We start from the raw sequence: 13,810 nt of genomic DNA on the forward strand, positions 1-13,810 counted from the left end.
CGCCCGAGGCCCTTTGGGAGCCCTTCTTGTCCTCAGCACCTTCTCAAATCCCGGCTCCAATACCTGGTTCCCATGAGCCGGTCTCCAGCAGCCCATGACCGTAAGCCGCCCACAGCCTGTGTGGGTCATTTTCACTCAACAGGGAGGGTTCTTCCCACTTTTGGTGCCTTGCATCGGTCCACTGCTCTCTGGAACCTGCAACCTCGTTTTGGGGGAATGGGTGGAAACTAGAGCTCCTGGAGGAAATCCGCAGAGACACGTGGCGGATGTACAAATTCCTTACATCCTTACAGACAGCGCCGGATTCGAACCCTGGTCCTTGGTGCTGTAATAGTGTTGCTCTAACCACTGCGCTAACTGTGCGGCCCATTTTCCACAGCTCATTGTTCCTCAATGAGCACCTTTCATTTGGGTAAAGTCAATGCCCTAAATAACCGAATAATACAGCTGGAATTTCGCCTGCATCTGGAATGTACGTCTCTCCCAGCCTGCAGGGAATTCTATCACAATTATAAAGCCCGCCCATCCCATCGACTCTTCACAGAGGAGGAGCTCTTTCTGTAAAGTATGCAGAGATGGAGAAAGGAATAAACATTTCTATATTACCTTGAGCTCAGATAATCCCAAAGGACTTTGCATCCAATTTGCTCCCTTTAGCGTTCCCAAAAGCGTGCAGACCCTAATGGGAAGGGCATGCACCATGTCTACAACCTTGCTTCCAAATTTCGCTGCTTCGACCCACAAACCTCCCTTCCGTTTTCCTCTGCTAAAGTGTCCTGTAAAACACAGAAGTCTTCAGACACAGTGATTGAAGAACCGTATAGGACAACCCCCCAATTTCCCACCTTTGGGCCATACCCTTTGTATAGGTCAACCCAACCCCCCCACCCACCTCCCCAAAATTGGCACTTACACTGACCAGTGGAATAATGCTGTCACGTTATTTTAATATCAAACTACCCTGTAAAGGTTTTCATTTTATGAGCATATTTTAAAATAAACCACCGTTGGTGCCATTTTCAGCCTGTATAGAGCAGACGACAGTCGGACCGGGCAGATGAACCACACAGGGGGAGCGTTGATACTTCATTGGACATTTGCAGGTTTTCCCCTCAATGCACATGCATTCTTTTCACTGTCACCACTTGAGTGGAGGTGAGCCAAGTTGTCAGCTCGAGGAAGGCACCTAGGACTTTAACCAGGGCACTTGCGTGGAGGTGAGTCCGATCGTCAGCACAATGAAGGCGGTAGAGGGTGCTTTGGGCCTGACTGGAACACTTGTGTGGAGGTGAATCAAGTTGCCAGCATGAGGATGGTGGTAGAGTGCTTCAGGGCCTGACCAGGGCACTTGAATCGGAGCTGGCAGGATGGGGACAGGATACGAAGGTAGAGGGGCTGAAACTTCACCAACAAGGTTTGGATTTTACACCTGGTGTATGAGACGACCCCGATTTTGAGGCGAGATTTTTAAGTTTCAAGGATCATTCTATATGCTGGCATGTACGGTGAAAACACAACTCTGGAGAAACTCAGCAAGTCAAACAGGGCACTTTATGTAGCAAAGATAAAGATACAGAACCAATGTTTCATGCTTGAACCCTTCATCAAGCAAAATGTTGGCAGGCGCCTGAACAAAATGGTTTGGGGAGGGAGAGGAGCTCGGTTCCACAGGCAGGAGATAATAGGTAGATAATGGAGGGAGGGCACAGCAGCAAATGGGGGTGAGGGGGTGAGGTGGGGTAGTGAAAATAGTTCTCATCTCATACCTAAATGGCCAAGACCCTACCGTGAGACTTGGCTTCCTTGTTCTACATTCCCCAGCCTGAAATATATTGGCCCAGATGTTAACTGCTTCAATGCTATGGTTTCTCATTCCACTAAACTCTATGGGAACAGGGGTCACTCAGTTCACTCCACAGAAGTGCTGCAGAAACTCAGCAGGTCACGACACATCCATAGGAAGGAAAAAGCCACTACATGTTTCGGGCCTGACACCTTCTTCAGGAGTGACCAACCTGCTGAGATTCTCCACCAGTTTTGAGCACTGCACTAGACCCCAGCAGCTTCCCCTGCTCAGCTCAAACACTTTGAACCCCAGGAACCAAATGGGTCGGTAGTCTCGTGCATAATATTTCTTAAAATTCAAATTTAGTGAGACAGCACGGTAAATGGCCCTTCTGGCCCATGAGCCCACGCTGCTCAGTTACACCCCTGTAATCAATTAACCTACTAACCCCTTATGCCTTTAGAACAGTGGGAGGAAAACAGGGCCCCCCAGAGAAAACCCACGTAGACACAGGGAGAATGTTCAAACTCCTTACTGACAGTGCGGGATTTGAACCCGAGTCCCTGGCGCTGTAAAAGGGCCGTGCTAACCTCTAGATTAACTGTGTCACCCCAAGCACTAACAGTGATGGTTATTGAAAGTGAAGGACAACAATTCGCCCACAAATAAGCAAAAGGAATCCACAGAAATGGCTTTGCTGCTGGAGGGAAGCCATGAGTGTTTCTCGGCACTCACCTTCTCTGTTCCTTGGATAGACTTTCATATTTGGAATCGTTTATCATCCATAAGACATATTTAAGGCAAAGATTGATAGGTTCTTGATTAGCCAGAGCATAGGAGCAGAAATAAGCTATTCAGCCCATAAAGTCTGCCCCACCCTTTAAACATGAGGTAATCCATTTTCCATTCAGCCCCACTACCCGACCTTCTTCTCAAAGGAAAGCAAAACTGGATCATCTCATGATTACATGGTGGGGCTGAATAGTCTATTTTTGATCCTATGCCCCTACATGTTAAACCCAGCCTCAACAAATTCCACAGATTCACCACCCTCTGGCTAAAGAAATTCTCCTGCATCTCTGTTCTAAGGGGATGCCCTTCGATCCTGAAGTTGTGCCCTAGTCTCTCCCACCGAGGCAGCAATCTTTCTACATCTACTCTGTCCATGCCTTTCAACTTTCAAAATGTTTCAGTGGGATCTCCCTTCATTCTCCTAAACTCCAACAAGGACAGGCCTTCCTGCCCCCTGTTTGATGAATGTAATTGCAAATCCACTTTGCTCTTGCATTGAATTATTTGCCTTTGTCTTCGCAAGCCTCAAATATTTGATCTGAGAGAGAAAAACTGAAGATTGAAGAGCCCCTCTCCATTCACAAAGAGCTGCCGCTCTGCACCGTGAATCACAGCTGAAACACTGGAATTTGCTTTGCCCAAGTCACTCAGACTCTATGCTGAGGTTGGCAGAACAGCAGTCCTCACCAAAGGGAAATAAATATTTTAGATTCTCTTCCAAGTTCTTGTGCGTCCTGGAGTCGGCACATTCCAGGCAGAACTTTGAAGAAAAAGCTTAAATACATCTGCTGCTTGGAAATCTGTTGCTTTAGATTTCGGGGTGCTTTGCTGGATTATTGCAATGGGAGTTTAGGAAGAATCAGGATTGGCATTTCAAAATGTCCATTGATATCACTGGACAACAATTTTTACAAACGTTTGCTTCCTAAAACTTCAAGCTGAACACAAAGATAATTTCAGATCACCTGTATGACGTAGGAAGTTGGAGAAACATTAAATTAACTTTTATTGAATTAATTATGATTAATCACATAATGATGCTGACACATTGCATTTATTCAGCCGACCTAAATATGTTTTAGATTCTGATTTTTGTTTGTACTCAGCATCTGATGCCTCTCGTGTCAGCATCCAACAATGGTCGGACAGCACTGATGGATTCCAGTTGCCTGATTCCGCTTTTCCAGGGTCATAATGTCCTGGCGAAACCTTTCAACTTGTTTGTCACTGACTGCAGCAGGATCAGCCGGGAAGACGCCCAAGTGCGAATGCAGGCAATACATTTTCAACTTTATGGTTTTGAATGCTTGAAGCATGTTAAAAATATGACAGGAAATCACCAAAAATGAGTTATATCTAAAAAACAGTACGTGAAGGAAAAATTTTAAGGTGATTTTCGTGATCAGCAACCCAAAATCCATAAAAGTGTTCAGGAAGCAAAATATTTATTGTCCAGTGTATGTGCCTGCAATTTTTAAAATTAAATTTAAACTAAATTTAGACATACAGTACAGCGCAGTAACTGGTCCTTCAGACGCATGAGTCTCTGCCGCACAAATACACCCAATTAATTTACATCCCCTGTACATATTGAAGGGTGGGAGGAAACCGGAGTAGCAGGAGTAAACTCATGCAGACCCGGGTAGAACATATAGACAGCACCAGGTTCGAACCCTGGTCACGGGCGCTGTAATAGGGTTCACTAACTGCTACGCCCACCATGCCAGCACAATGGGTAATCCTGCTTCGGCACAGAGGGACAGATTACCCATTTCCACTCGCAGCAGATGTCAAGGAGATTCACAGGCAAACACAAGGTGCTGAGATCTGGACAAAAAGCAACAGTCAGCTGAACGAGCTCAGCACAGTGGGACGAAGGGGATTCTTGAAACTCTTCATCAAGACTGACCTGCCAGGTGGGGAGATGGCCAGTGTAATGAGGGATGAGTGAGAGGAACCAGTTGGGGATTGGTGAACCAGGGAGGATAGGTTACCTCCCCTCACCATAATCTGTCATAGATTCATACAGTGATTCAGCATGACACAGGCCATTCAGCCCAACTTGGCCATGCCATCTATGGCCAATCAGGACCAGTCCCATCTGGCAGAATTTAGCACGTGTCCCTTTAACACTTACCAATCCAGTTACTTGTCCACATGTCTTTTTAATGCTATAATTATATCCACATCTACCACTTTGTCTGGCAGCTCGTTCCACCTACCTACCATTCTCCATGTGGGAAAAGGTTGCCCACAGAGCCCTTTTAAATCACCCCCCCCCCCCCACACCCCCCCCCCCCGCCCCTACATGTTAAACCTAAGCCTTCAAGTTTTAAACAGTCCTACACTGGGTAAAAGACCACCTTATCTAAGCAGACAGATAAACTTGAAACAGGGCTTCAGTCTGAGACATCGATGATTCCCTTTGTCCACTACAGAAGCTGTTCCTCCAGTAGATGTCAAGGGAATCTGAATGAAACACAATATGCTCCCATTGCTGAAACCTAATGCCTTACAATCAGTGATGATATCATTCTGAATATAACCATCTCTTCACAGCATGATTAATTCTCAGTTAAGGGAAGAAATTCTTGCTCTCATGATTAAATATATATATATATATATATATATATATATATATATATATTTTAATTTAGAGATACAGCACAGTAAAATTGAAAGAGTGCAAACAAGATTAAGTAGGTTGTTGCTGGAAGTCGAGGGACTGAGTTACAGGGAAAAGTGTATGTCACAAAATGTGTTGTTTTGCAGCAGCGCTGTTCATTACAGGATGCAAAGTTGTTATAAATTACAGTGCTGTAAATACAAAGTTTAAAAATAAATAATTAGTAAATAGAGAAAAAAGTGAGTTAGTGTCCATAGGTGGTTGTCTGTTTAGAATCTGATGGCGGAGGGGAAGAAGCTGTTTTTGTACTGTTAGGTGTTGTCTTCAGGCTCCTGTACCCCCTCCCTGAGAGAGAAAAGGACATGGCCTGGGTGGTGGGAGTCCTTGAAGATAGAGGCTGCTTTCTTGAGACATCACCTCTTGGAGATGTCCTTGATGGAGTGGAGACTGATGCCCGTGATGGTGCTGGCCAAGTTCACAACCCTCCATAGGTAAAACACGAAAGTCTGCAGACGCCGTGGTTGAAGTAAAAACACAACGCTAGAGAAACGCATTGTATTTTATGTTGTGAAATTTAATTTAAACTATTGTAGCTGGTTTACCTTGCTAACCTGTATGGCCGCAGCAAATAGGAATTTCAGTGGATCTGCACATCGTACATTTAAATGGTAATAAACTCAGGTGTCACCTCATCTCCTCTCATCTCACCGCACACCATCCCACCTCACTTCACCGATCTCTGGGTGAATGAGTTTCTTCTGAATGGTTTATATTGGAACACTTCCACCAGGCTTGTCCCATCGAACCACTTGTTAATGTTAAAGACTTCGAACAAGTCATCTCCTAGACAGCCAGTAAATTCTCACTTCTCATAAAATATCCTTGAAAATTCTATTTCCACAGTCTCTAATAACATTAATCATATTTTTTTTTGCTCTGTAAATGAAGGGCAGACGGTAGACGGAACTCCAAGTGTGGTCCAACCGAGGAATTTGTTTAATAAGATTGGTCTGGTCCAGTTTTAAATACTCCTACATCTGAGATTACTTTTTTTAGATGTCTTTTGAAAACACCTGGGATCACTTTGCAAAAACAGCTTCAGTCTATTGATCAAGTTAAATTCGTCACTTCCTGGACACAGTTCCCTGTACAGCTGATAGCTCTGTGTTCCAATGCTACACATTGATGGAAAGGATGCTGTATTCTCTTTAAAATCAAACTTTGCATGTTTTATAATTATGTAAGGCAAATACTAACACCTTCTACCCATCAACTGGTTGGTGACTTGGTTTGGGGGGACACTGATACCCCTGAGCTTAAAGCCCTCCAAAAGGCAGTGAACACAGCCCAGGACATCACAGGCAAAACCCTCCTCACCATCGAGAACATCTACAGAGAGCAAGAGCAGCAGCGATGATCATCAAAGATCCACACCACCCAGCACACACTCTGTTCTCGCTGCTGCCATCAGGTGCCACAAGACTCGCACCACCAGGTCCAGGAACAGCTGGTCCTCCTCCACCATCAGGCTCCTCAACGACAAACTCAGTTTGAACACTCTTACTTTGCAGATTATTTATCGTTGAATATTTATTTATTTTGTATTAACCATGTAACCGTTTACAGCACGGAAACAGGCCATGTCGGCCCTTCAAGTCCGTACCGGTTCACTTGAACAACTCCACTAGCTCCTCCACAAACTCCTGAGGAAGCAGAGACTCTCTCAGGTCGCGACATCCTGAGATTTTCCATGTCCTCATAGATTCTCTTTCTAAGACCCCGTTTTCTTGGATACTTTACTCCGTTCCATTTCTCTTTATAAATCGCTGTTCTCTGGGAATCTTTACACATGTTCCGTTTCTCTTTATAAGTCCACATCCCCTAGGATTATTTACTCCATTCCTTTTCTCTTTATAAATATCCATTCTCTGGGATTCTTTACTCATGTTCATTTTCTCTTTATAAGTCCCTGTACTCTGGAATTCTTTACTCATGTTCCTTTTCTCTTTATAAGTCACGGTTCTCTGTTTGTACAGTCATTTTTTTCTGCACTTCTCCCTTTGTGTACATTTCACTTTCTTGAGTACATTTTCTCACACGACAGATAAGTGGAAATTTTGCTTGGCCCACAGGAGAAAGAATCTCAGGATCGTATGTGATGTCATGCATGTACTTTGACAAGAAATCTGAACTTTGAACTTATCTTAAAAAAATTTAGACATACAGCGCAATAACAGGGCCCTTCCAGCCCATGAGCCCATGCTGCCCAATTACACCCCCAGATCGTTTGGACGGTGGGAGGAAACTGGAGCCCCCAGAGAAAACCCACACAGGAGAGAACGTACAGATAGCACAGGATTGGAACCCCGGTCCTAATCGCTTTAAACAGTGTAGCACTAACTGGCTATGCTGATTGAGCCACCCATTTTTCTTACACTATGCTTACTGTGACCTGAAACACCATCACATGATTAATTCCTGATCTCGGCAGGATCTACTGAGCTCAGACAATGGGAGTGTTGCAAATGGGTTCAACCTGCTATTTCAAATGACATTGGGCGAGGCCATTGAGCCCATCAAGTTGACCCCTGGACTTGAAGGGAGATGGTAGATAGAATGTGAGCATAGGATGCTGGGGGCTGGTGTTGTATAGACATTCAAAAAAAGAATGACAGGGCTAGGTAAGATAAATAGTCACGGTCTCTTTCTGAAGTAGGGGATTGGTTTAAGGTTTATCCTTGCAGAGGGTGGTGGGTATGTGGAACAAGCAGTCAGAATATTTATTTTCTGTATCGTACAGTCATTTTATTTCCATATCTCTTTTTGTGTTCACTTCTATCGTTTCTTGAGTACAGTTTCTTGCACTATTGATAAGTAGAAATTCTGCCTGGCCCGCATGAAAAATAATATTTGGGTGGTATCTGACAATTAAGATGAACCTTGAACTTTTATTACACAGATTGGAGTAAGTTTGGAGGGTCATGGGCCTTATGCAGGTAGTCAAATGGGACTAGATCGGATGGACAGCAGTCAGCATGGTCAAGAAACTCTTTGCTTGATGGCACGAGGACTCTCGATTAATACCCACTCTTGAAGCCTTCTACTTGACCCTGCTATTTCCCTCCAACCAAATCCTCTCTCTCAACACAGCCTAATTCTCTTTCCACACAAGACTTGGAGTAACTTGCACTTGGTCGACAATTACACCAACCCACAACCCCCCTCACAGTCTCAGGAAGCTGAAGTGAACTGCACGTAGTCACCACCAGAATCGGACCAGCCCCTTGTGGAGCATCAGCACCACCTGCTGCAGCTGAGATGAGATGGGAATAATTTCGCCCGGCTGCTGGAACTGATCACCCATCCCTGACACCTTCTCAAAAATAAAATGTACGGATGCTCACGAAAGTTGAACTCCACCTTGCCAACCTGTAGTGTGTTATGTTTGTGGCCGAAATTTGGTTGTCAATTAAGTAAAGATAAGTTTATTGTCATCTGATTGTACAAGTACAACCCGACGAAACAGCGTTCTCTGGTCCTCGGTGCAAAACATGCAGACACACAACCAGACATAACACACAGTCAAACTGTGAATTTGCAGGATAAGTATTTCATCTATAAAAATAAATATTGTTTTATACAGATGTGAGTCTCAGAGGGTCAGTGTGAGCAGTTCCTTTGGTCATTCAGCATTCTCACTGCCTGTGGGAAGAAGATGTTCCTCAAGCTGGTGGTTCTGGGTCTGATCTTCCTGTATCTTTTCTCCTCCAGGTGCAGCTGAAAGATGCTGTGCGTTAAGCATAGGTTTCCTCAAGGAGTTGATATTTGAGTAACCTTGTGTGCCATGATAGAGTTGACATGCTGAACTGCTCAGTGTACCTTGTATAATGTGACACTGAACTTGAACTCTAGTTCGTGTTGGGCCTCATCCTGGTGGTGGAGATGGCTAAGGCTGGGCAGATCTGCAGGATACTAGGGAGGGCAGCTGAAATGAAGTACAACTGGACCTTGCCATCACACAAATGGAAAGAAACACCAACAGAAACCTACAGCTGTGCATCGTCTCGCCCAAGCAAAACTTTCAATGCTGTGTCAGAGCCACGTAAAACCTGGGGATAGGAGTGGAGGTAAGGAGTGACTTAAAGTGGGGAAGAGAGGTGGAAATATGGAGCAATAATTTCAGGGCATGAAGCTGGAGACAAACCAACTCTGAATGAACAGGAAACTAAAACTGGAAACGTATTGTGATCTGGGAGGTCTCGGGGGAGGCCAATGCAAAGGCTAAAGTGGTTAATTGAGTGTTAAAAGCACAGTGATTCACATCGATATCACTTAATGGGTTCACCAAGAATGCAGGAATTCTGAAGAAAGAGTGGAAAGTGCTGGAAGCATTCAGGAGGTGAGGGGAGAAAGTTTTGCTCCAGCCACACATGTACGTAAGTTACACCAACTATAATAAATTACCATAACATGCTAAGAGAGAAAAAGAAGAGGTCATAAATATAGCCAAATAAATATTTACAATTGTAATTAGAGCAGGTTGTTTCAATAGAGCAGACAGATCTTTTAGTAATGAGAGACTAGGAACCTGAGGGGCATCTTTTTCACATGGAGGGTGGTGGATGTATGGAACAAATTGGTGGAGGAAATGGTGACATTTTGGCAGATACATGGACAGGAAAGGTTTCATAGAACGTAGAACATTACAGCACTTCTGCCCACAATGTTGTGCTGATCTATATATACTACAAAAAATAACTCCTCCCTACTTCAAAATTTTCATCCATGTGCCTATCTCTTAAATGTTCCTATTGTTCAAGCTACACCACTGCTGGAAATGCATTCCAAGCACCCCCAACTCTGCAAAATGTTACCCCTGATGTCTCCTCTAAACCTTCCTCCCTTCATTTGTAGTTTCAAGGGACTTGGGCAGAATCCAGGTGAATGGGTAGACATTTTGCACAAGTTTCCTCATGTAAATCACATGTACAAAACACTCTGCCATTTCTCACCCAGTTCTTCCCAAATCTCAGACCTCTACAATCAGGAAGGACAGAAACATCACCATCCACCAGTTCACCTTCAAGAAATATACCACTCTTTCATCGGCACTGTGTCTAATTCCATGGACCTCCTTCCCATCTTCTCTGTAGGGATATCTTCACCAATAGTTTTCCTCACTTATCAGGAAGGCACAACAGCGACTGCACTCCCTGAGAAGACTGAAGCGGGCAAGGCTACCAGCCGCCATTATGTCAACCATCCATAAGAGCTCTATCGAGAGCTTCCTAGCCGGCTGCCTCACTGTGTGGTATGGAGAGAAATGGATCAGAGGTCAATCCACAGGACCATAAGAGTAGCAGATAGGATCACTGGGGTCTCCCTTCCTTCCCCCCACCCCCACCATCAATGTGATTTACTGGGATAGTTGTCTGAAGAGGGTGTGCAAAATCATTGAGGACCCCTTCCACCCTGCACACAGCATCTTTCAGCTGCTCCTGTTGAGGAAGAGTTACAGGAGTTCGAGAGCCAGCACTACCAGGCTGAGGAACAGCTTCTTCCCACGGGCAGTGAGAACGGTGAACGACCAAAGGAACGGCTTACACTAACCATCCAAAACTCTCACATTCCTAGAACAATATTTATTTATTTATTTCTATAGATGAAATACTTTCCCTGCACATTTATTGTTTGACTGCACGTGGGTTATGTCTAATTGTGTGTCTGCGTGTTTTGCATTGAGGACCAGAGAACACTGTTTTTTGGGCTGTACTTGTGCAATCAGATGACAATAAACTTGAATTAACCTACTGAAGGAGGAAAGCAGCTCACTATCACCTTCTCAAGGGTAGTGGGGATGGTCAGAAAATGCTGGTCTTGCCATTGACATGGATAAATCTGAAAAAAGAAGCTAATGCAAATGACCTCTCTCCCTGCCATGCAACCTGTCAAGGCTGAGCTAATCATTCCACACTGAAGTTTCAAGCCATTCAAACCCATTGCTAAATCCAGTTGCCCCACTCAAGTGCCCTCTGTAGAAAGCTGAATTTGGATTGGATGTTATCGCGCTACCTCATCGTTTACCCTCAATGACCTGCTGTTGCAATCAATAGCTTGAAGGTTTCCATGGCCCCTTGAAAGATATTTTGATAATTTTGATTGATGCTCTCATTAATCAGCTTTGAAATGCTAAACTATGGCAATGGATTATGTAATCAGTTCTCAAACCATTTTCAATTAAATCTGCTAATTTACTGCTTTGATTTCTCACTCGTGACGCCTGTTTATTTTATATCTGTTACAGACTTATTGAAAGTCCATCTAATTGCTTTCGTAACAATTAATCACTGTATTCTTCCTTTTGAAGGCAGCCATGTAACAATTACATTGTTTCCGGGATTTTTTTGAAAATTTTAATTAATAATGACCAAAATCTTCAGAATCAGAATCAGAATTTATTGCCGGGAGCATTCACGAAATCCGTTGTTTTGTGCCAGCATTTCAGTGCAAATGTTGCTGTAAATTACATTTTAAAATAAATAAATTAGTGCAAAGAGAAAGTGAGGAAGTGTCTGTGGGTCATTATCCGTTCAGGAATCCGATGGTGGAGGGGGAGAGGCTGTTTTTCTACCATCTTCAGGCTCCTGCACCCCCTTCCTTTTCTTTTTTTGAAAATTTTATTTACGTTTTTCACATATGCATTAAAAAATATACATCAATAGTGCTATTGAACATAGTAAAGATGAATACATAGTGATCTTCAACCCCTTCATGATGACTGCAGAGTGAAGGGGGCATGGCCTGGGTGGTGAGAATCCTTGAGGACAGAGGTTGCTTTCCTAAGACACCACCTCTTGTAGATGTCCTCGGTGGAATGAAGGCTGATGCCCGTTGAATGAAGCACGTGAGATCCTAAAGATTCTCAGCAGAGTGAATAAAAGAAGACAAGAAATGGGAGCAGGAGTCGGCCATCGGGCCCACAGAGTCTGCTCTGCTATTCAATAAGATCATGGCTAATCTAGCCATGGACTCAGACCTCCCTGTTCCTTGTAACCCTTAATTCCACTGTGTGAAGGTGGAGAGGCAGTTACTTCAATGGGAGAATCCATGATAAATGCCACTGGTTGTCTGACAAAAAGGGAGAGCTGAGGTGAATTATTTGACTCAGAGAATTGTGGCATTTTGGAACCCAGTGCCTCATAGGGGCAATGGAAGCAGAGAGTGTGGAATTGGCAAGCATGGGGCTGTATGTTGGATTAGATTGGTCAAAATATCATTGAATGGTGCTTACTTTCTCCCAGGCAAAATAAAATCACAATCTACTGGAGGAAGTCAGTGGGTTGAACAGCATCAGCACAGAGAAAGATTCAGGCCAGAGCCTTTTATCAAAACAGAGGGTGCAGTGGAGAGACAGGCAAGGAAGGGTGGGAGGGGTGGTCCAGTGCTCATTAGTGGATTGGTGAAGGGTGATGGGCAGTGGGGTGGAGTTGGGAGACTGGCAGACCAAGGTGGGGGGGGGGTGGGGGGGAGGAGAGAGAGAGAGAGAGAGAGAGAGAGAGAGAGAGAGAGAGAAAGAGAGGGGCAAAAGAAACAAAGAAGATGAGGATTTTTCTCTGAGGATTGTGAGCCTTTTGAACTCTCTTCCTTGGAGAATAGCGGAAGAACATAGAAAAGTTCAGCACAGGAATAACCCTTTCAGCCCATGTATCTCTGTCAGACATGATGTCCAAATCAAACTAAAACTATTGCTTGCACCTGATCATCTTCTTCATATTTATGCATCTATCCAGAAACAAAGACTTTGAATATTTCTGAAGCAAATATAGCTGGACTCTTGATTAGCTTGAGGGTGAAAGGTAACGTTGTGGATGTGGAATACAGAATTGAGGTTATGTTCATGTCAGCCATTAAATGATAGGGCAGGTTTGAGGGGCTGAATGGTCTTCTGGTCCAAATTTGTGCATCAGTACATTCTCAGTCCGTGCTACTGATACCAGCAAGGAATGTGTGAGATGCCAACAAGCTGTTAAACAATACCATTGCGTGGGTTTGAATCAAAGGCCAAGAAACATCAGGATTTTATTCCAGGAAAAAAATGTCCAAGGATTGATGGAGGTAAAAAAAAATGAGATGGGTTGTTCAGGTAAAGACAGAAAAGGTATTTCCACTACGGGGCCAAATGGAGGTGGGGGAAGGACTGAAATGAATTGCTAATTGTCACGTGTACCAAGATACAACAAAATCTTTGTTTCGTTAATGAAAACGATAATGAGTTTAATATCATGCACATTGTATAATGTTACACATGGACCAAAATTCTTGCTGCAGCAAATGAGGGTACTTGCAAACAAAAACTATAATAGTCGACTAATTGATCCAAAGAGACAATAAAAATAGAAAATAGATGGATAATAAATATTCACAGAAAGCCCGCTACATAAAAGTGGCAGCAACAGTACAGACAGACCTTTGTGGTGTTGGAGCAACACCTGATTAATATAACAGGGGGAGGTTCACGAGCCTGATTAGTGTAACGGGGGAGGTTCACGAGCCTGATTAGTGTAACGGGGAGGTTCACGAGCCTGATTAGTGTAACGGGGAGGTTC

This window comes from Narcine bancroftii, chromosome 1 (genome assembly GCF_036971445.1).
Source record: "Narcine bancroftii isolate sNarBan1 chromosome 1, sNarBan1.hap1, whole genome shotgun sequence".
Classification (NCBI taxonomy): domain Eukaryota; kingdom Metazoa; phylum Chordata; class Chondrichthyes; order Torpediniformes; family Narcinidae; genus Narcine; species Narcine bancroftii.